Genomic DNA, 20801 nt, shown 5'->3' with positions numbered 1-20801 from the left:
AAAGAAAAAAGAAACTTAAGAGCAGTTAAAGCAAATATGGCATTTTAAGCCTCAGAGAAGTAATGTCTCATTAAACTGTTCTGCACAAATAGTAAAGAATACATTAACTACTGAATGCTGTTTCTTCCCTCCATCCCTCCCCTCCCCGGAAAAAAAACCAGCCCAGCAACCACTATTTTGCCTGTATTCTTTAGCAACCGATGTCCTTACTGATAACAAGGGCAGCTTTATTATTGGGAATTAAGGTGGCATTGCTTTGATCCCCTAATTAAACTCAGCTTCATCTCCTGATAATGGCTGCTGGTGAATGCACTAGCATTTAACTGCAAATAAGCACGTTTATTTCAGTTATCCACTCCATAGTCTGGATAAATACCATCAAGGTAGCCTTGAGGTATTTTCAAGCTTCATTTTGTAAACCTATTATATGAATAGTGTGTGAAGAAATCTAAATCTGAAGCATCGCTGGTCTTGTGATTGAAAAAGTGGTTGACAAATTTATCCATTTCTTGTTAGCGTGATTAAATGAATGTGACTAGTCATGGGAGGCTTCGGAGAGGAAATGATGTGAAAAAAATGGCGGTATGCTGAATGCTTAAAAATAAAATAAAATCCAGCATTCTTATTTCTGAAGAATCTATACTATGTAGCAGCCATAGTAGAAAGTTCCCTGTGATTTTGAATAAACATCAGGGAGAACCTTCTGGTGGTAAGAGCTGTTTGACAGTGGAATGGACTCCCCTTCAGAAGGTGGTGGAATCTCCTTCACTGGAAGCTTTTAAGAAGAGGTTGGATGGCCATTTGTCATGGGTGCCTTCATTGAGATACGTGCATTGCAGGGGTTGGACTAGATGACCCTCAGAGTCCCTTCCAACTCTACAATTCTATGGTTTTGTGATTCTATGATTTGTGGCTACTGTCACTTCTAAGAGCATGTTCAGACTGTCATTTTTTCCAGGTATGATTTAATCCCCTACCATCTAATTCAGGTTGCACAACTGAAGCTCTACCTCTCTTTCAAATCAGAACCAGTGAAGGTGGTGAAGGTCCTGTGTGAGTGTCTGGAGAAGGTTGGAGGATGGATGGCAGCTAACAGATTGAGGTTGAATCCTGACAAGACAGAAGTACTGCTTTTTGGGAGGGCAGGAGGCGGGCAGCTGTGCGGGACTCCCTGGTCCTGAATGGGGTAACTGTGCCCCTGAAGGACCAGGTGCGCAGCCTGGGAGTCATTTTGGACTCACAGCTGTCCATGGAGGCACAGGTCAATTCTGTGTCCAGGGCAGCTGTTTATCAGCTCCATCTGATATGCAGGCTGAGACCCTACCTGCCCGCAGACTGTCTCGCCAGAGTGGTGCATGCTCTAGTTATCTCTTGCTTGGACTACTGCAATGCGCTCTACGTGGGGCTACCTTTGAAGGTGACCCAGAAACTACAACTAATCCAGAATGCAGCAGCTAGACTGGTGACTGGTCTTGAAAGAACTACATTGGCTCCCAGAACGTTTCCGAGCACAATTCAAAGTGTTGGTGCTGACCTTTAAAGCCATACACGGCCTCGGTCCAGTATATATGAAGGAGTGTCTCCACCCCCATCATTCAGCCTGGACACCTGAGGAATGTTTGAGGGAATGGAGTAATACCACTGTATTTAGCACCACAGCATATGGTATACCCACTGCTATTTTTCTAGAAAAAGAGATGCCGGAACTCACCATGAACACATCCCTTGTTCTCTTAGAATGGCAATGGGCTCACTTGAGAGGTGCCAGAACTAAATTCTGGTGAGTTCCAGCTGGTAAAAAAAGTGTTTGATATACCGTTGTTGTTTTCTTCCTTGCCACCAGCACTTTATATTTTAAAAACATGTATCCAGAATGCTTAGAGAGGCCAAAGTATTCAAAACGGATATAACCACCTTCATAGAACCTAAATGTATTTCTAAAGAATCGTGGGTCAGCAAAGTCTACTGTTCTTTTATATATTCACTGCATGCATTATGCCACCCCCATCTATTCAGCCTGAGCCATCGATTCTTTGTGGCATATAATATGTATCTGTCATTTAAATATTGACAGAATTGAAGTGCCTGGTGAAAACTGCACAGATGCCTCCATAGCTCATCTGTTACCTCTTGGGACATAGTATTACATAGAAACTCGTTGTACAATACTTAGTTTTAACTTTAGCTACATTTCCAAATTGGATGTTTTAGGTTTCTAAGGAAGAAAAGAATTCAGTCCTTCAAATCTGCTAAGCAGATATGCTAAGTGTACTATTTTAAAAGATTTCAGACATTTTATGCTTAGCAGGCACAAGATCAATATTTCCATTTCTATATCAGTTTAATATGCAATCCACTGCCTATGAAATAATTTTACCAAAAGACTAACAAGCCTCACAAGAGCGGAAAAAGCCCTATCAGTATGCCAACAATGATGTATTATGTAAAAGACTAGAATTGTATTTCATGAAAACCTTTAATAAAACTCCAGGCCAAGGTCCAGAACAGTCCATGCACACAGGCAAATTGCTGTGATGTGCGCATGAAGGCGATCAGTTCTGAATTGTCAAGGCAGTCTCTTGCAACTCACTGGATGCTGCTTTGGATAATCCCAAATTCTGGAGGGGCATATTCCTGACTGGGAGTCACAGGAGGGCTGTTCTTAGTAAAGAGATGCTAAAAAACCCCCACCCTGTTCATGAGAGCAATGCTTTGGATCCGGGTTATGTTCTAATTTGTGCCAAATCCAATAGAAATTTATGACATTTGCAAGTGGGTCTGTGCAATTCTAACAATTAATAGGATCTACTGTTAAGCCCCCGTCAGGGAATGCCCAAGATGTAACTTTGTAGGCCAGGAAAAACAAATGTGCACATGTCCCAGGATCACCACAGCGTCATTTTTGACACTTGTTCATGGATTGGGGGTGGGGCATACCTCTAGGACTGCACATTGCTTCATTGCTTGTGAGAATAAATTTTTGTTCCCTAAGAAAAGGACTGTGATTTTTCTTCTTCTCGCCTCCCCCAATAGGAAAGGGTAGCTTTGGAGAATTGTCTCCACAATTCTTGTTTTGGTGATTATTACCATTCCCACCTCTGTGTCAAAACATACGCTGATTCAAGACCCCGTCACTTTCTGGCTAACTTTAAACTGACTTGATCAGTTTACAGCTATAAGCATAATGATGTCTTTAGAGCAGGGGTGTGCTGGTTAGAAGAAGAGGCAGTAAAAAAAGACAAGAGATCCATCTTGAGCAGGCTGGTAGAGAGGCCTTCCATCACTTTGGCAACCTCTGTCTATCCAGGCCCAAGATTGCTCTTAGATGGGCCATCAACACCTTATGCCATGCTAATGCCTCTATCCCAGGTGAGGCACTGACTGGGGAAACTTAGCTTGTGTTTTCCCAAATTACCAAACTTTTAGAAGACATCTGAAGGCAGCCCTGTTTAGGGAAGCTTTTAATGTTTGATGCATTACTGTATTTTAATATTTGGTTGGAAGCCACCCAGAGTGGCTGCGGAAGCCCAGCCAGATGGGTGGGGTATAAATAATAAATTATTATTATATTATTATTCCCACAGGCATGCAATATTCCCTTCCAAACTCCAAATAATCAAAATCCTACCATTAATTCCTAGGGTTTAGCCCAGGCATAGGCAAACTCGGCCCTCCAGATGTTTCGGGACTACAATTCCCATGATCCCTAGCTAACAGGACCAGTGGTCAGGGATGATGGGAGTTGTAGTCCCAAAACATCTGGAGGGCCAAGTTTGCCTATGCCTGGTTTAGCCCCACCCCACCCTCATCTCTTGCAATATGTTGTACTGGTGGCCACCCAGAGGCATCAGCCTGGCGAAGGAAAACTCACTAATATACCTCTTTTCTCTGGCTGGCTTAGGGGTGGAGAGGGAAGCACTCTTTGGGTTTTACCTTCTAAACGCTTGGTAGAGTGGAATAAACAACAGCGTCCTCTGCCAATGAGCAGGCAAGGGAAAGCATGGTTCAATTTTTCAATCCAGTACTTGAGAGCTTGCAACATGGAGAGATATCTGCTTCTGTCTGCCCAAATAGGCTACCTGAACAGTGTGGGTTATTCAGTCCTGTTGGCTGCGTTTCCTTGAGTTTGCTGTTAATAAAGCCGTGGCTCTTTAATGAAGAATGTCTTGTGTTTTCCTTCCTGTGTGTCAGGGCAAGATCCACTTTTGTACTGCTATTAGGTGATATTCGGCAGGTCACAGCTGTATAAGTAACGTCTCTTCTGAAGATCGCAGTGAAGGAGAGACTATGCATATGAATGTATCATGCGTTAGGATTTAATAAACATATCTTCTTCTTTTCCACTTTGTCATTTAGCTCTATAAAAGCTGCTCAGACTAGAGAAGCACACTGCTTCAGATTTTTCAAAAATCAAAATGTAACTCAGTCTGACACACATGTCTGATTTACTCACAATAAGGCCAAATACATCTTCTTTTTGATTTTTGTTTGGCATGAAAAGACATGGAACCTAAAATTATTCATGTGAGGGATAGAGACACTTGATATTGACTGCAGACTTTCCTGGGAAATTGAAAGGATGATGAAAAAATAAATAGCAGTTTACAAAGAATATGATATTTTGAATCTCGAAATCCATTTTAAAAGAGGATCTTCACCTTAAACCCACTTCAAGCTGATACTTTGAGTAATAGCATATCTAGTTTGTACCTGAAAGATAACTCTGCCTTTCACAAAGGATTTATCAATTATATCTCTCAGAAAAAAAGTCAAGTGGATGAAAGCTTCGTCTCGTAAAACAGTTCCAAGACCTTGCAAGTCTATGTAGAAATTGATTCTGTACTGTAGAGATATTACATCTTGCAAAATGTTGGATAACTGCATATGATAAGAAGTTCTCAGGCGGGTAATTTTGAAACAGGGTGCTTGATTTGAATAGGCTAAAGGAAAATTCTCAGTTTTAATGTGAAGTGTTTTTGTCTGTTCCTTCACTGATTCTTTAAGTCTGATCTTCCCTTCTGGAATTCAAGTAAACAATAAGTAACAAAATTAGCTCCCCTCCCCACCAAAGAGTAGCTTCTCCCCCCTTTTCATTTTTTTTTTGTAGCCACAAGCTGGCAATTTACTACATATTTCAATAGTGCATGATTTTTCACAAATTTCATTAGCACACCATTGATTGCTCATTTTTCAGCACTCAAAACAATTTAACATAGTCTCTTTCATGCAGAGAATAACATATTCATATTATTTGATTTTTGATGAAACCAAATGACCCTTTAAATTTGCAATAGGGTTCTTTAATTTTGCATGAGTTTCTTCACTGCTGTTCATTTAATTTTCTGTTTCCATTAACCATCTGCAAGCATTTGACTCTGCGACAATTATTCAGCTGTGCTACATCATGACTGACATATTTTATAAACGTTTAAAAGAAAAAGAGAGCCAGAAAAAGGAGAGGAAAAATTAACAAAACAAAAAAGTCACGGTTCGGAATCATGTATTTTCCATGCAGCTGAAATGTTTGAATAGTAATTTTTGGTTCCATTGAAAATCTAGCTTAATTGCATTTTGTCTTCTTTTCTGATAAGCACTTCATGATGCTGATGATTGTCGGAGCTAAAAGCTGCTCCCTTTGAAAAGAGAATGTTTTCCCACACTGGTGACCAGGGAAGCACACTTTGCATAAAGGTCAAACTGATCACTTCAGTGAAGCCTTTCGTGTGTATGTTTAAGTAAGAAGGAATCCCACTGTATGTACTTTGCTCTGTTCCGCCTCTCCGCCTGCCCACATAATTTTCTTCCATACAGTTGGAGGTATAACAGAACTTCATTTGGTAGTCTGCATTGGAAAATGTTTTAAATTACTACTCTGTGGCTACGAAAAATACCTGCGATGAATCAGGTGAGAATGGTTGGGTGCATCATTTCTGATAGGCTCCAAGTTCTTTTGCCATATATATTGTTATATGATTGGGGTGTGGTGTTAGTTTGGATTATATGTTTGGATCCCAAGCTTGTGATTTTGGATCTACTACTAGACTATCATTTGTAGTAAAAGGGACTGCTGAAGTGGCCAAACCAGTCTCTTTGTTAGCTTAATGGTCATTCTTAGGCCTGTAAGGGACGTGGGTGGCGATGTGGACTAAACCACTGAGCCCCTTGGGCTTGTCAATCAGAAGGTCGGCTGTTTGAATCTCTGCGATGGAGTGAGCTCCCGTTGCTCGGTCCCAGCTCCTGCCCACCTAGCAGTTCAAAAGCACCCCCAAAAGTGCAAGTAAATAAATAAATAGGTACTGCTCCGGCAGGAAGGCAAATGGGGGGAAGGCAAATGCTCTAGTTTCAGTGTTCCATTGCACCAGAAGCAGCTAAGTCATGCTGGCCACATGACCCGGAAAAACTGTCTGCGGACAAATTTCAGCTCCCTTGGCTAGTGAAGCGAGATGAGCAGTCAGGGGTCCTTTACCTTTACCTTAACCTAGTCCTGTAAGCATTCCATTTACATGTCTAAAGAGCTGGTAAAGAACAAGTGTGTTGCCATGGACGCAAGTGGCTGGGGATGCTCTTTGAGGAGTGGAGTAGGCCCCTTCCCTGCCTAGGTGGATACTACATTATCTGCAAGCATTTGCAGACCTGGATCACTCAGTGTGATTAGAGTGTGGTGTTGATAATGCCAAGGTTGCAGGTTCAACCCCCATACGAGACACTAGATGATCTTCAAGGTCCCTTCCAACTCTACAATTCTATGATCTAGTGATGGAAAAACAACAGAACAGAGAGCTAGTCTGTAATCTGGGGTGAAACTGGGAGCTTTGTTTTGCTCTTTACTGAATCTAAAGCTATGGCTTTTGGGGACACTGCTAGTGTTATCGCTATGAGTCATTCCACCCTATGCTCGGGTTGTATATATGTGTAAATAAAACCATATATCTTAAAGACACAACAGTCTTCAGTGACCCAGTGATCTGGGTAAAAGTTGGAATCCCTGGAGACTCATGTTGCTCAGAAATGGGTGTGTGTGTAACAATATTGACATGCACAGTGGCTCTGTATGAAATTCAAGGCATGAGGTGAACTGTGTCTTGGCAGGACAAAGTAGATCTCCAATGAGGTGCACCAGGTCAGATCAAGGATCTCAGTGAGCATCTTTGGTGCTTCATGATTTTAAAAAGCAGACAACCAGAGGGGAAAACACCTGGCTGGGGGCACGACTGGAGGATAAGGAAGGGTGGGATTTTTTGAGAAGTGAAGCATAGGACAGGGGAGGGAGAATGAAAGATCTCCTTCTTCTTGACTAACGTATCAGAAGGGAAGACTCACGATGGCTCTCTAATCACAGTTATTTGGAGAAGGGGTAAATATATATATTTTAAATCCCTTTTACTTCCACCAATCAATTTTAAAGCTACATAGCAAAGTGACCCTTGAGGGTTTGACCAGAGACAAGGACTTTGGGGTGTCCCACTGTCCCAGAATTACAATACTCAGTGTTCTAGTACCAGCATTTCCTGCAAGTATGCTTTTGGGCAGAATTAAAGGTGCCACCTGCACAGTGCATTCCTATATCTCTAAATAGGATATATATTGCCAGAGGTGTCACATAAATGCCAAGGAGGTGTCTAAAGTCCCTTTGCTCAAGGTTTATAGCTCATCTGTTCTGAATGGCATAGGAAGCCCACCTACAAGCTTAGTTCACTGCAGCACAGCAGCAGCAGAACCAGAGGAGAAGCAGAGTGTTTGCAAACTCCTTTCTGGCAGCCCAAATATTTGTGACTTGGTGCTAAGCCATAGTTTATTTTGGTTTTGCAAGTATAAAAACGCAATAAACAAATAAAAAGTGTTTATTTGTATTGTTCAAAATGGTCAGGTTTTGCTTTAAAAAATAAATCAATAAATCCTGTTATAATGGACAGAGCCAAAAGTGAGGATTTGCTTAAATAACTGTATTTTATAGGATTAAACTTCTGCAATAAACAAGGAATCAAATGACTGTTAAGTTCAAGTTTTTTAGCCTTTCAGTAGCCTAGTGAATGCACTGAGAGAGCTATAGAGATACCACTGAATACACAGATATTTTCAGCAACATGTACTGGAAGACTTTGTAAAAATGATGGTCAAGTTAGAGAAGGCATTGTAACGATACAAGGCCAATTTCTTGGGCATGTTCCTGTCAATCAGGCTGTTGTTCTGGCAGGCAACAGGTATGAAAAATGCTTCTGCCTCTCAATGTAGACTGACGTCAAAGTAAAGTTATAGCTCCGAGGCAAAATAAATCTGTTTAAATCATGATCGAACATTCTTAGCCATCCAGATCCTTAATGGGAGTTTCGAATTAAGCAAACCTATAACTCACAAAATGGCAATAAAATTCATACTGCTATTAAGTGGAAAGTGGGAAAAACATAATAAGATGTAATATTTTGCATTAAGACAAAATTTACTAAAGGGGGGGGGGAGCAAAGAACATAGGAGGGCTGTGGTTAAGACTGATGCTTTGCATTCTGGTAAAGGGGAATGACAGCATCTTCATGCAAGCTATTAAACACATTTTATGAGTTACAGTACCTCTGGGCATGACAATGTGTTCTACTATTTAGGAAAACCAATACAGTTTTGGCCATATTTGGACATAATGCTAAACTGGGGTGAAGGGCCCACAGCCACATGCTTCTCCCAGACAGATTTTATCCAGTGTTCTGATTGCTCCTGACCACCAGTCTTCAGTGGTGAAGGAAAATAGTTTTGATGTGTAACAGTAAAGGCTGCTGTTGAAGCTCTGTCCTGGCCAAGAAGATCTGCTCAAAGAAGATCAAAGCAGAGGGAGAAACGTCCCAGCAGACTTGTGTTTCTTGCAATTGTACAAAAAGTAGTCTATGCATTTTGCAATTGCACACATGGAGTTTTTGAAATACAATTGTAGTTTTAGGTTAGAGGATTTACGGCGGCAGTGCTAGGAACACATATCTGGGAGGAAGTTCCACTGAACTCAATAGGGCTTCTTTCCAAGTAGACATTTATAGCTTTGCACTATAAATAGGGTATATGGTTGAGATGTGCATAGACCTGATTTGCATTCTTATGCTGCTGTTACTGGATTCTTTTTGCCTTCTACAGTGTCAGGACAAACAAAGGACTTGGGAGAGCTTTCCCTGCAAACTTTGTTATAAAAAAAGAATCTACAGTATGAATAAAATGAAAGGTTAAACTGGAGTGGAGTTTGTGCCTCTGTTTCCATGGGAAGCAGCTTTGTGTTACACCTTGTAGCTCTGGTCCTACCTACATTCGGGTCTGGCGAGCTGGCTGGCTCCACTTACCACTGCAGTGTGACCACCAATAGCTTTCCATGGGGTACTCAGCCTAAAAACAGTTCATCACCTAAGCAATCATTTGTTTAACTATGGTTTGCTGAAGAAGCCAGGCTCCTGCTCACTGATCATCAAGCTGCAGTTCTGTTCACCTAATGATGGCCTGTTGTCTCGCCCGCTCCTACTCTGTGACTGATCACGGCTGATGTGCTTTAAAGCAGCTGAGCATTGGTGACTGGTCACAGCACTCCTGTTTGGCCAGCTGCAAAAAATAATAATGAAAGGGGGAACTTGAATGGTCTCCTCCTCAGATCTTTACAGACACTTTCAGCATGCCCCTGAGCAAAGCAGTCTTAAAGCTTATCTTTGCTGGTCCTTTTTCTCCCAGCTCTTCTGAAAAGTGCTTCCTGCTGTGGCCACTCTTTCAATAAAGCCACAAGGTGTGCACGCGCATGTTGAAGAACTAAAATTTTACTGGTGAACAAGCAGAAGAACATGTGTTAGCAATAACTTGGATCCTCAGGATAGAAAAAAAAAAGGAAATGATGGATTGCCAGAACAGAGTTTAGTACGAAGTGAGTAGTGGATTGTGGTAGTGCTTGAGGAGGCACTTGTTGAACTGTTGGCATAGCTTGCTAGAAGCATTTAATCATGCACTCTTGGTATAATGTAAGAATAGAAGAACCCAGATTCAATTCCTGGCATCTACAAGCTAGATTGGGAAATATGTTTGTCCCAAACCCTGGAGATTCAGTGCTAGACAGTATAGACAATAACTGTGCTACATGGACCAATGGTTGTTTGTATCAGTATAAGGGAGCTTTTTGTGTTCTATTCAGTGGTAGCTCAGTGGTACAGCATCTGCTTGGTATGCAGAAACCCCCATTATCAACGTCCTCAACCCTGAAGTGCTCCTGCCAATCAGTGTAGACAATATGGAGCTAGACAAGTTCATGGTCTCACTCTGTATAAGGCAGATTCCTATATTCCTGTGTTTGTGTAGTCTCCCTATAGCATGCCTTTTGTACTGTCAAAGGAAAACCCCATACCCCTTTCATGTGCCATTAAAAACAATAATTTTACAGACTATCTCTGCTTTTTTAAAAGTCATTTGACTCTGTGTTGTTGTCATCATTTTATGATAAATAATCAAAATATCTTCCATTTAGGTGCTGATATTTAGAAATAAAGATGTGAAGAGGAGACAGCACCTTTCAGCATTCAATTTCCAAATCACTCTCATGTTGTTGGTTGATCCTTCTAAGTCAGAGAAGACTTCCAAATGTTCATATCTTCTACATAATGTGAATCTGGTAGAGCTAAGGTTGAAAGTCAACTGAGCACTGTATTTTATGTGTTATGAATAAATGATGGAGCTTTGTGGAGATAAACTTTAATGCCTTTAGCTGTGTAATTGTCTGTGCCTCCTGTAAGTTGATGGCCATTTACTTTCTATAAAAAGGCTTTCTCAAGGATCAGAAAGATGTCATCTGTGGATTTTGTGTAAGGAACAGATCTCAGTTATCCATAATTACCTGATTATGGAATATTCTTTGCCTGAAAGGTTAATCAGCATGGAAGTTTTCAACTTAGATTGCTTCTCTCTGTTCCATCCAATCAATTCATTTGTAGAGGCATTATAGGATATAAAGGAGCAGTAAGCTAGTAATGCAGAAGTACAGAGTGCATATTGGTACACTTTTCTTTTAAATTTAGTTTTCAAAGGAACTCTGAGCAAGACAACATGTTATGCTCTCAAGGTGAGGGCAGCCCAGCTCTTCCTTTTGAAAAGTCCTCACCTAAAGGGCAGTTAAGTTGATAGTGATAGGTTCTGCACACAGAGGGGACTACAGGCCATTTTGGGTTACATTGATCCTATCCACTCCATGCATTTAAAGCACATTCAACACATATTTAAAGCACATGCGTGTCCCCCTATATAATCCTGAGTTTTCCAATTCACAATTGCGTGCCAAGGCCCCGTGAACCACACTTCCCTAGTGGAGAAATAAATACATGGACTAGTGGATTTTGGTTTATGGGTTCGAATAGGCCACAACTTTATTGGTTACAATAAAGGGAGTTTGGGTGTAATCTCCCTTTCCATTGAGGTTCAGATTGCAGATTGCAGCTATAACAAAGGCGGCATTTTTCCATCTACGCCAAGCTAAGCAGTTGGCTCCTTACCTCTCTCGCCCTGACCTAGCCACTACGGTCACCTCCAGACTGGATTATTGTAACTCGCTCTACATGGGGCTGCCCTTGAGACTGACCCAGAAACTCCAGCGGGTGCAGAATGCTGCAGCGAGACTAATTACGGGGTCCTCGCTGCGAGATCACATTCATCCGGTACTATACCAGCTGCACTGGCTCCCGGTGGAGTACAGGATCAGGTTTAAGGTGCTGGTTTTAACCTTTAAAGCCCTATACGGCCTAGGACCCTTGTACCTATGGGACCGCCTCTCCTGGTATGTCCCACAGAGAAACTTACGGTCTTCAAATAAAAACATCTTGAAGGTCCCAGGCCACAGAGAGGTTAGGCTGGCCTCAACTAGAGCCAAGGCTTTTTCGACTGTGGCTCCGATCTGGTGGAACACTCTGTCACAGGAGACTAGGGCCCTGCGGGACTTGACATCTTTCCGCAGGGTCTGCAATACAGAGCTGTTCCACCAGGCCTTTGGCCAGGGCACAGCCTGACTCCCTCCTTCGGCAATCTTCGCGGAGCTCTGAATTAATTTTATAATGAATGATTTTAAAGTGTGTTGTGTTGTACTGTTGTACTGTTTTATTGTTGTTAGCCGCCCTGAGTCTGGCTTCGGCTGGGGAAGGCGGGATATAAATAAATGATTATTATTATTATTGTTGTTGTTGTTGTTGTTGTTTGAGCAGTTTGGCTTAGGCACTGGATGAAGCCAGACTATATCTCGACTTCCACCTGTCTGCAGGGAACCCATTTAAGGGTAACCCACCAATAGGGGGAGCTCTATGACTTACATCAAATAGGGGCACCCCAAGGGGTCCCCGTTGGGGTCATGGCATGGCCCTAGCCCATGTCCAGGCACCAGACAGAATCCACACCCCTGGATCCCTTTAACAGGATACCGTTAACAGAAGGGGCAGGCGGAGGCCACAACCTCCCCTCCAGCCAAACAAAGGCTTACCCAGTGCCTAACCTTACAGAGTTGTGATGATTGCTATGAGGTAGGTGAAACCCACATGGCTGGAGCCAACTTGCCAAGCAGAAAAAAATCCTGCCCGTCCCCAAAAATATGGCGGCCAACATTTGCCCATAGCAGTCATGTCAAAACAAAGCATAAAAAGAGGGCGGGTAGGTGGGAGATCGGGTGAAGGACGTGAAAAGATGGTCCCTGGCCACACCACAGTTTAAATTTCCTGCGGCCATACCTCCTGCCCAGTGCCAGCAAGATGGCCAGGCAGCCAGATCACTGCCAGGTTGATGCCTGGCTGCAATGCCATCCACCAGAAAAGGTAAGCGGAGTTAACCATTGCAGTTTGCTGAGGATGCTGATTGTCATTAGGAGACCCTCTATTCTCTTCAGAGAGCTACAATTCCCAAAGCTCCCTGGGAAGAGGGCTCACTCTTTAAATTGTAGCTCTATGAAGGGGAAAGGATCTTCTCTTAGTACCCTTAACAAATTACAGCTCCCAGAATTTTTTGGGTGAAGCTATGACAGTTTAAAGTAGTACGATCCTGCTTTAAATGCACAATGCAGATGGGACATGATTGATTTTCTTAATAATGATATATGGTTGAACCTGATGATGGTGTGTCAAGGAAGAAGCATTTTTTTTCTGCCTGAGTTTCACAGATCCCTCAGAACCACCTCCCTCCTTCTATCCGGTCTACTGTCCTTCTTGAAGCTTTCCTTTGCATTATTTGTCATGTCAGCTCTACCAAGTTGTATGCATGAAACCAAGCTTATATTCTGCATTTCTAAATAAATACCATTTTATTAAAATTTAGCTGACATATCTGTTCAACGCCAATAGGTCCCCAAATATGGCAACAACAACAACAACAACCCCAAATTTACCTTCCCAACATCAAGCTGATTTCCCCAGGATTCCTCAAACTCCATCTACAGGAGATATTTTTGCAAGGGATATTTTTAAGAAATCATTAAAAAATATCAGGACAAATGATTTCATGTTTAATATATCTGCAAGAGTCTATGTATAAAAACAATTTGATCAGTATTCTTTTGAGTCTATTATTTTTAAAAGGTGTTTGTGTGTGTATAGGAAATGATTTAATTCCATATAAACATTAGATTTGACTGCCATTCAATGAGTGTTGGAAACGTACAGAACTAAAACAGTCAATCCTGGAATCTAATTGCCCATATTTATATGTTTTCAAAGCTGTCTCTTTCAGGTGTATCAAGCTGCTCTTTGAATTTTATGATTTGGGATACTGCATGTTAAACAGCATTGGTCTGATGCTAATAATTACTGCAATAGGAAATGAATGCCCGGGATCAGTTTTACTGGACATTTTATGGCACAAAATATTACAATATATTGAAGGTGTACGAGTGTTATGCTAGGGCCTCAGGCAAAGAACAGTGATAAAAGTGCACAGCATTGCATTTTAATCTTGCGTGAAGTCACCAAGGGGGCAAATCAAATCTATTTTAAGGGAACTCAGATTTGCTTCAGCTGTCACTGAAGACAATAGCTCTGCACTACAGCATTCATAAATTCTTTGATTCTTCCTTAACGAGATCTTTTTAAAGAAAATCATAGTAATAAAAGGGATGTGGCACAACAGGTCAACTTCTAGGAGTCTTTAGACATGAAATTTCTTCATTTCAGAACCAACCAAATCTGAGTCGCTCAGAAGAATCCCTGAAATATTTCAAAAAAACACATTCAGAGTCAACATGAAAGCTGCAATTCTGAAGTGAGTATCTTACTGAAAGCAAAGTATTTCACATTATGAAGTAAATTTAGCTACTCCACATCCTGGAAATAATCTCACATAAACATGCAGGAGGAAAACAGCTTCTAAAAAGTATAGCTTTGTTTTGTTTTTCCTTGACTGAGCACAAGAAAAAGCTTGTTCCTTGTGACTCTTTCATCTTCACTCATAAAAGAATCAAACTGAAAAACAAATTATAAAAATAAAATTATAAAGCACAACATTTCTACTTGCCGAAATCGCCTGTAAGGGTTAAAACCTCAGAAGGAAAGAAAAGAATCTTCTGTAACCAAGATACAAAGCTCTGATCAAACAAAACATGCTGTTAGGAGAAATAAACATTTCACTATGTTTTCCAGAAAACAGGAGGGCAGCCTGTTGCAAAGTTTTGAGAGCTAATTAAACACATGGTGGAACTTATCAGAAAATACAATCTTGTATATTACTGTGATATATATTAAATGATTAAATATGTGGCTTACACAGATAACATTTTCTTTAAAAATAATAATGTGTTTATGAGCTGTTGTTAACTTATTAGTAATCAGCAGTTCAGGGCTGGAACAATCTATTTTGCTGCATGAGACAAAGGGTAAAATGGCGCCTCCCTCATTCCACGAACAAAAGTGGAATCTAATTTCAATACTGTCTGGAGGACATTGTCATGCATGAGCTGCACTTGATCTCAGCAGGCTGGCTTTGGAGATATAGGGCAGGCCACAGAGCACACCCAGCTCTGTCCACTGTCTGTCCCTTAGCGGTTGCCACCTAAGACACCTGCCTCACTCTAGCTAATCTCTGCTCCATGCCCAATCACATTGGGCACCAGGGCATGTTTATGGCCCAGAGGCTGAAGCCACGGTCACCATGGCACCTAAGGGAGAATGGGTGCTCTCACCCACATTGCTGAATACATATAGAATGATGCAAGCAGTTCCCCCTCTACTTATTTTGCAATACAATTTTAAATTCAATCAATCATAAGCTGAATGAATGAGTGAATGACTGGATGTGAGCTCTGCTTAAATTGCTAAAAAGTTGTTGATGGCTTTCTCAGACAGACAGTACCTTGGCTCTGAGAAACCAAAAGCTGAGCTATCTTCTCTTCTGTGGAATTTACCAATTGCAGGCCCAGTCGCCCTCATCCTCCCCCCGCTGATAGCTAGATAACTTGTGGCAGAACAGACTCAGGCAGAATTTCTAAATTGAAGATTTTAGCCCTACCACCTGTTGTTACACTCCTACTGCCCAGAAGCCCTGTGCCATGCCAAATAAGCATGGGGCGCCTTTTCCTGGTGGTGCTTTTGCCCTTAAATTACAGCAAAATATTGGGCAAAGTTTTGCCCAGTATTCTGGATGCGTGATCAGCTCATGGGAAAAAGCTGTCTCATGAGCCCTAGCTGAAGAGGGGAGGGGAAGGCCTATATAAGGCTGCTTCCCCTGGAACTCACAGACATTTTGTTTGAGAGCTTTGTTTGCGAGGGTAACCTGCCCACTCACCCTTGGATTAGAGTCTTCACTGAGCAATTTTGGGTCTCTGGTTGACAGGGCCGGAAAGTATTCCCCCCCCCCCCTTCCCATCTTTCAAGACCTTGCTTGCTTGACTTGCACCATGGCAAGGTTCAACACTGGCCGACTCCCGGCATACAGGTTTGGAGCGATCCAAACCCAGCGGATCCATTCCATCAACATGGGGCTTGTGGAATGATGAACTGATCCTGGGACCCAATGCCATGCCAACCCTCACCCTGCCTGCTGCTGTCAATAAAGATTTGGCCTGATTTTATCCCATCACTGTTGAACAGTCTGGTTATTTTGCTGCTCTCATGGGTCACGTAATGCGCCTGCCTGGGCAAGCAGAATGCCCTGAAAGCAGTGCTTTAGTTGAACAAACTTGCTTGTTTTCGTGTAGTGAACTTTGACCAGTGGAGTTATTATAATCGTTCTGGAGTGCAAACATAGATACACTATATTATCAGTATGTGTCTTTCTTGGTAAGTTTCAGCATAAACAATGATGCTGATCCAATTTATTTTCCATTGCAACTTGATTTCTAGGGAAATATATTTTCTGTCAAAAAATTCTAATTTCTGCATTCTTTCTCAGTGGTAAAATGAGCTGAAGTCCCTAGGAATCTGAAAGAAAACCAGCAATTTTACTCAATTGTCATTGATATGTTCTATTTTTAAATGCCACTTTCCCACTTCTCTCTCTGGTTACTTTCTCCAATGACAATGGTTTTGATCTCAGAAATGAGATGGTAGAGACATTTGAGGAAACAAAAACTATAGATCTGATTGTGATTGATTGATTTTGTTCTTCCTGCATCTTTTACTGCTTATGTCTTGGATCAGTGTACTTCTGAGCTATAAAATCATTGTTTTAGGCAATAAACAACTACAGCACCAATTCAAAATGAACTTTCATAGTCAATTCTCAGGTTACCTGGGTTTAAAGGAGCAAGATTTCTAATTTCCATGTTGTGAGAACAAGTAATTTGTAACTTCAGAATTATTTTTTTAATGCCAAAACAGGTATGTAGAAGAAATGGTTGGCATCTGTTTGTCTTGGGAGATAATGAAAGAGTGTGCCTTTGGGGTAAAGTCAAACCATTTGAGAGTTACAGTGGCAGCTGTGGCTGGGCGGAGGCATGTGTTTTTGTTTTTGTAGATGGGGCGGGTGAAGGCATCCAGTTGTGCTGCTAAAGGTGCACCATAGTCTGCATTTTTAAAAAAAATGTATTTCCACTAAAATAGATATTCATATAAAACACAATTTGCAATCTTGTTATTTATTGCCAGCTTTACTTTCCCAGCCTTAAGGGAAGGATTTCCATGGAAAATCTACCAGCTGATATATCTTGCCTAATTTGTGCATAGTGTGAACAATGAAAAATTGTTCGCAATAATGTTATGTAATGCAAATGCTCATTATTGCATATATATTTTTGTTCATGCTAACTGTGAGAAGGGCTGCTGCCTGACTGATTATTTATTTATACATACATACATACATACATACATACATACACTGCCCATCTGGCTGGGTTTCCCCAGCCACTCTGGGCGGCTTCCAACAAAAGATTAAAAATACAATAAAACATCAGACATTAAAAACTTCCCTAAACAGGGCTGCCTTCAGATGTCTTCTAAAAGTCTGGTAGTTTTTATTTCCTTGACATCTGATGTGAGGGTATTTCACAGGGCGGGTGCTACTACTGAGAAGGCCCTCTGTCTGGTTCCCTGTAACCTCACTTCTCGCAGTGAGGGAACTGGCAGAAGGCCCTCGGCGCTAGACCTCAGTGTCCGGGCTAAATGATGGGGGTGCAGAATCTCCTTGAGGTATACTGGGCCGAGGCCCTTTAGGGCTTTAAAGGTCAGCACCAACACTTTGAATTGTGCCCAGAAACATACTGGGAGCCAATGTAGTTCTTTCAAGACCGGTGTTATGTGGTCTTGGTGGCCACTCCCAGTCACCAGTCTAGCTGCTGCATTCTGAATTAGTTGTAGTTTCCAGATCACCTTCAAAGGTAGCCACAGGCAGAGCGCATTGCAGTAGTCCAAGCGAGAGATAACCAGAGCATGAACCACTCTAGCGAGACAGTCTGCAGGCAGGTAGGTTCTCAGCCTACCTACCAGGTGGAGCTGGTAGACAGCTGCCCTGGACACAGAACTGACCTGCGCCTCCATGGACAGCTGTGAGTCCAAAATGACTCCCAGGCTGTGCACCTGGTCCTTCAGGGGCACAGTTACCCCATTCAGGACTAGGGAGTCCCCCACACCCTCTCCTCCAAAAACAGTTCATTGCACAATCCACAGCCTAGAAGTGTTGGCATCTGCACCCAGATACAACAACACTCTTTGAGCATGTCCTGACACTTGGAATTAGGTGCTACTGCAAAGCTACTGGCAGCAGGCAACTGCTGTTCGATTAGCTGGGATGGGTGATAATAGTACCCATGGATTACCCTCTTCATTTGACATGGCCTTCCACATTCTCATCCCTTTGTCAGTGGGTTCAGCCAGTCTCCTACTGGAGGCCAAGTAGGGATGTTTTGGGTGGGCTCACAATTGGCCTTAGGGCTCATAATTTTTTTGGTCAACTCAGACTGCTCCAATGTCCGGATGTGTTGATACAATTCAGTTCAGTTTTGATCAGTTATTGATGCAGTGCCTGGAACCACCGTGGTGTCACCCAAATAGAGGAATCATGGGGTGCTTTTCCTAGTGATTTCCTCCAATGTGGAGTGTGTCACTAATTGACCAGAAATTGGGACCATATTGACCCAAACATAAATAACTGGTAGGCATGTTTTTCAGAGCTAAGTGGCTCCAAAGAAAAGGAGGGTGGGTGGCAAAACATGTTAGTTTCAAATGGCTACGGGCAAATAGAACAAGCTTATGTCTAGAAGCTTAGAATATGTTGATGAATTATGCTAAGATTTTGTTTTAGTTGAAAGTGGGTCATTGATAAATTCACTAAGTTTGTAGAATATATTTGATGACTGAATGTGGGATGTATTATATTATTAATTTTCACTATTGTTGGAGGTTTTAGCCATGAATTACCGGTATATCTAGTGATAGCAGTAAACTGTCACTTGTTTGCCCTCATCCTATAATGCATACATGAGCCAACCACCCCCGCCAGTCTTCCCTCTTTCCAAACTAATTACACTGTTATGAAAACAGGAAAACTGTCTATTATGACATAAGCATTCAAGGACTAAATTCAGCTTCTAGTCCATGAAAGTTTATGCCATAATAAATGTGTTAGTGTTTAAGGCACTGAGAGATTCTTTGTTGTTTTAGCTGTGACAAACTAACAAAGTCATCGGGGAGATTTTGAAAATGCCATTGTTTTGGTGCAACAGGACCTAACTGTGTGAATATTTTAGTGTGATGTAAATGTGACAAACACTAAATGTCAGGGTCTATGGAGAATGTGCAGCAGATTAGCCAAAATCATGGCAGAATTTGAATAATTCAACATACATTTTTGAGAAGAATCCACAATATTTGAGTTTAATGTGTTTTCTCTGCTTTCCATATTTTTAAAGCAAATTTCAGCAGTGTCTAGTCTTATTCAGGTCATTTCCTTCAGATAATATCAGATGCCATTTTGTAAGAAAAGCAAATTAAAATGAACACAAATCTTTATCATAATTCTCCCTAAGGATTTTGCCCTTTGTGTTGCTCTATTATTAAAAAATAATAATAATACTGGGCCTCTCAGTATATGCTGAACATTGGCATTTGCTAAAAGTTAACCGCTGGCTTGAAGTATTTAATGATGTATGGACTTAATGTGTTTACAGTGGGGAAATATGCATCCATTTTCATGATGAGCAATGATTTTATGTCAAATTCACATTGTCTGTGAAATAGATGTTTCACATTATTATTTATTCCAATGAAGTGACTGTCAATATATGACAGGCTCCATTTCCAGTGTCATCGCTTAAGCAATAATTGGTAAGGGATAGCATTGTTAAAGTGGGTGAATACACACACACAGACACACACACACAATTTTTGACACATTTTGATTGATTGATTTTTGAGATTCTTCAGAACAATTTGAAAAATTCAGCCCTCTACAGAATATTCAGAAAAAAATGTTTCCCCAAGTTTCCCACCCATGCATTTTGGGCAGAATGGTGAATATAATTTGAATATAATTGAATATAATTTGAATATTGTTGAAGAAAGTAATGGGCTTGGCTCCTACTCCTCTCTTAGCCCATTGCTTCCATCAGTTGCTAATATGAACTAACAACAGAGTTTCATTCACCATTAAAGGGAGCCAACATTTCTCAGAAGTGGTTTTTTCTTTAAAAAAATAGAAAAACTGGAGAATTTCCTCTTGTCTCCAGAACATTCAGCAAAATGCCTTCTTTTTTCTTTCTTTTTTGCCAGGCACAAGTAGTGTGGAGAATTTGGGGAGGCTATCCTTTCTTGACTTTAATTAACAGGCCTTTCCAGATCTCTGAGTGTAGGAGATTTCTTTCCCGTGCAGTAGAGGGAATAGGGTGCTTTTCCCACTAAGTTGTGTTTGAAAGCAAACATAGTCATCAGAAGACTAGAAGGGAACATTTTAGCATCCCAGTGGTAGAAGTGAGCAATGGAAACACTTCCTGTGAAGTTTTCATCCCTCATACTTCCACCACAACTGGCCTGTCTACTATGTCAGCCAAGATATGACCTGTGTTACTAGGCTCATAACAGAGACATATTCTGACTCTCAACTGGCAGACCATTAGTATCTGATTTTATGCTTCCATTGCAATGGGGTTGCATGATTCTGGAGTAACGAGTTGAACAAATAGAGGTTTCTTGTAGCATATTTATTCTGCAGAAGGATGGAACCATGAATCCTCCTATAGGACTTTTTACAACTTGAACCACATTTGGAAAAATGGGGACACATCTATCATACTTCTCTGATCACAGGTAGGTTTTAACATGTATTGTGTCAGTCTTTGGACTCAAGGCCTGACTTGCTACTTGCAACATTCTAGGCACTTAACAGTAAATTCTCATGTATGAGCACAC

Source organism: Podarcis muralis, chromosome 11 (assembly GCF_964188315.1).
Source record: "Podarcis muralis chromosome 11, rPodMur119.hap1.1, whole genome shotgun sequence".
NCBI lineage: Eukaryota > Metazoa > Chordata > Lepidosauria > Squamata > Lacertidae > Podarcis > Podarcis muralis.
Note: the sequence above shows the minus strand (reverse complement) of the source record.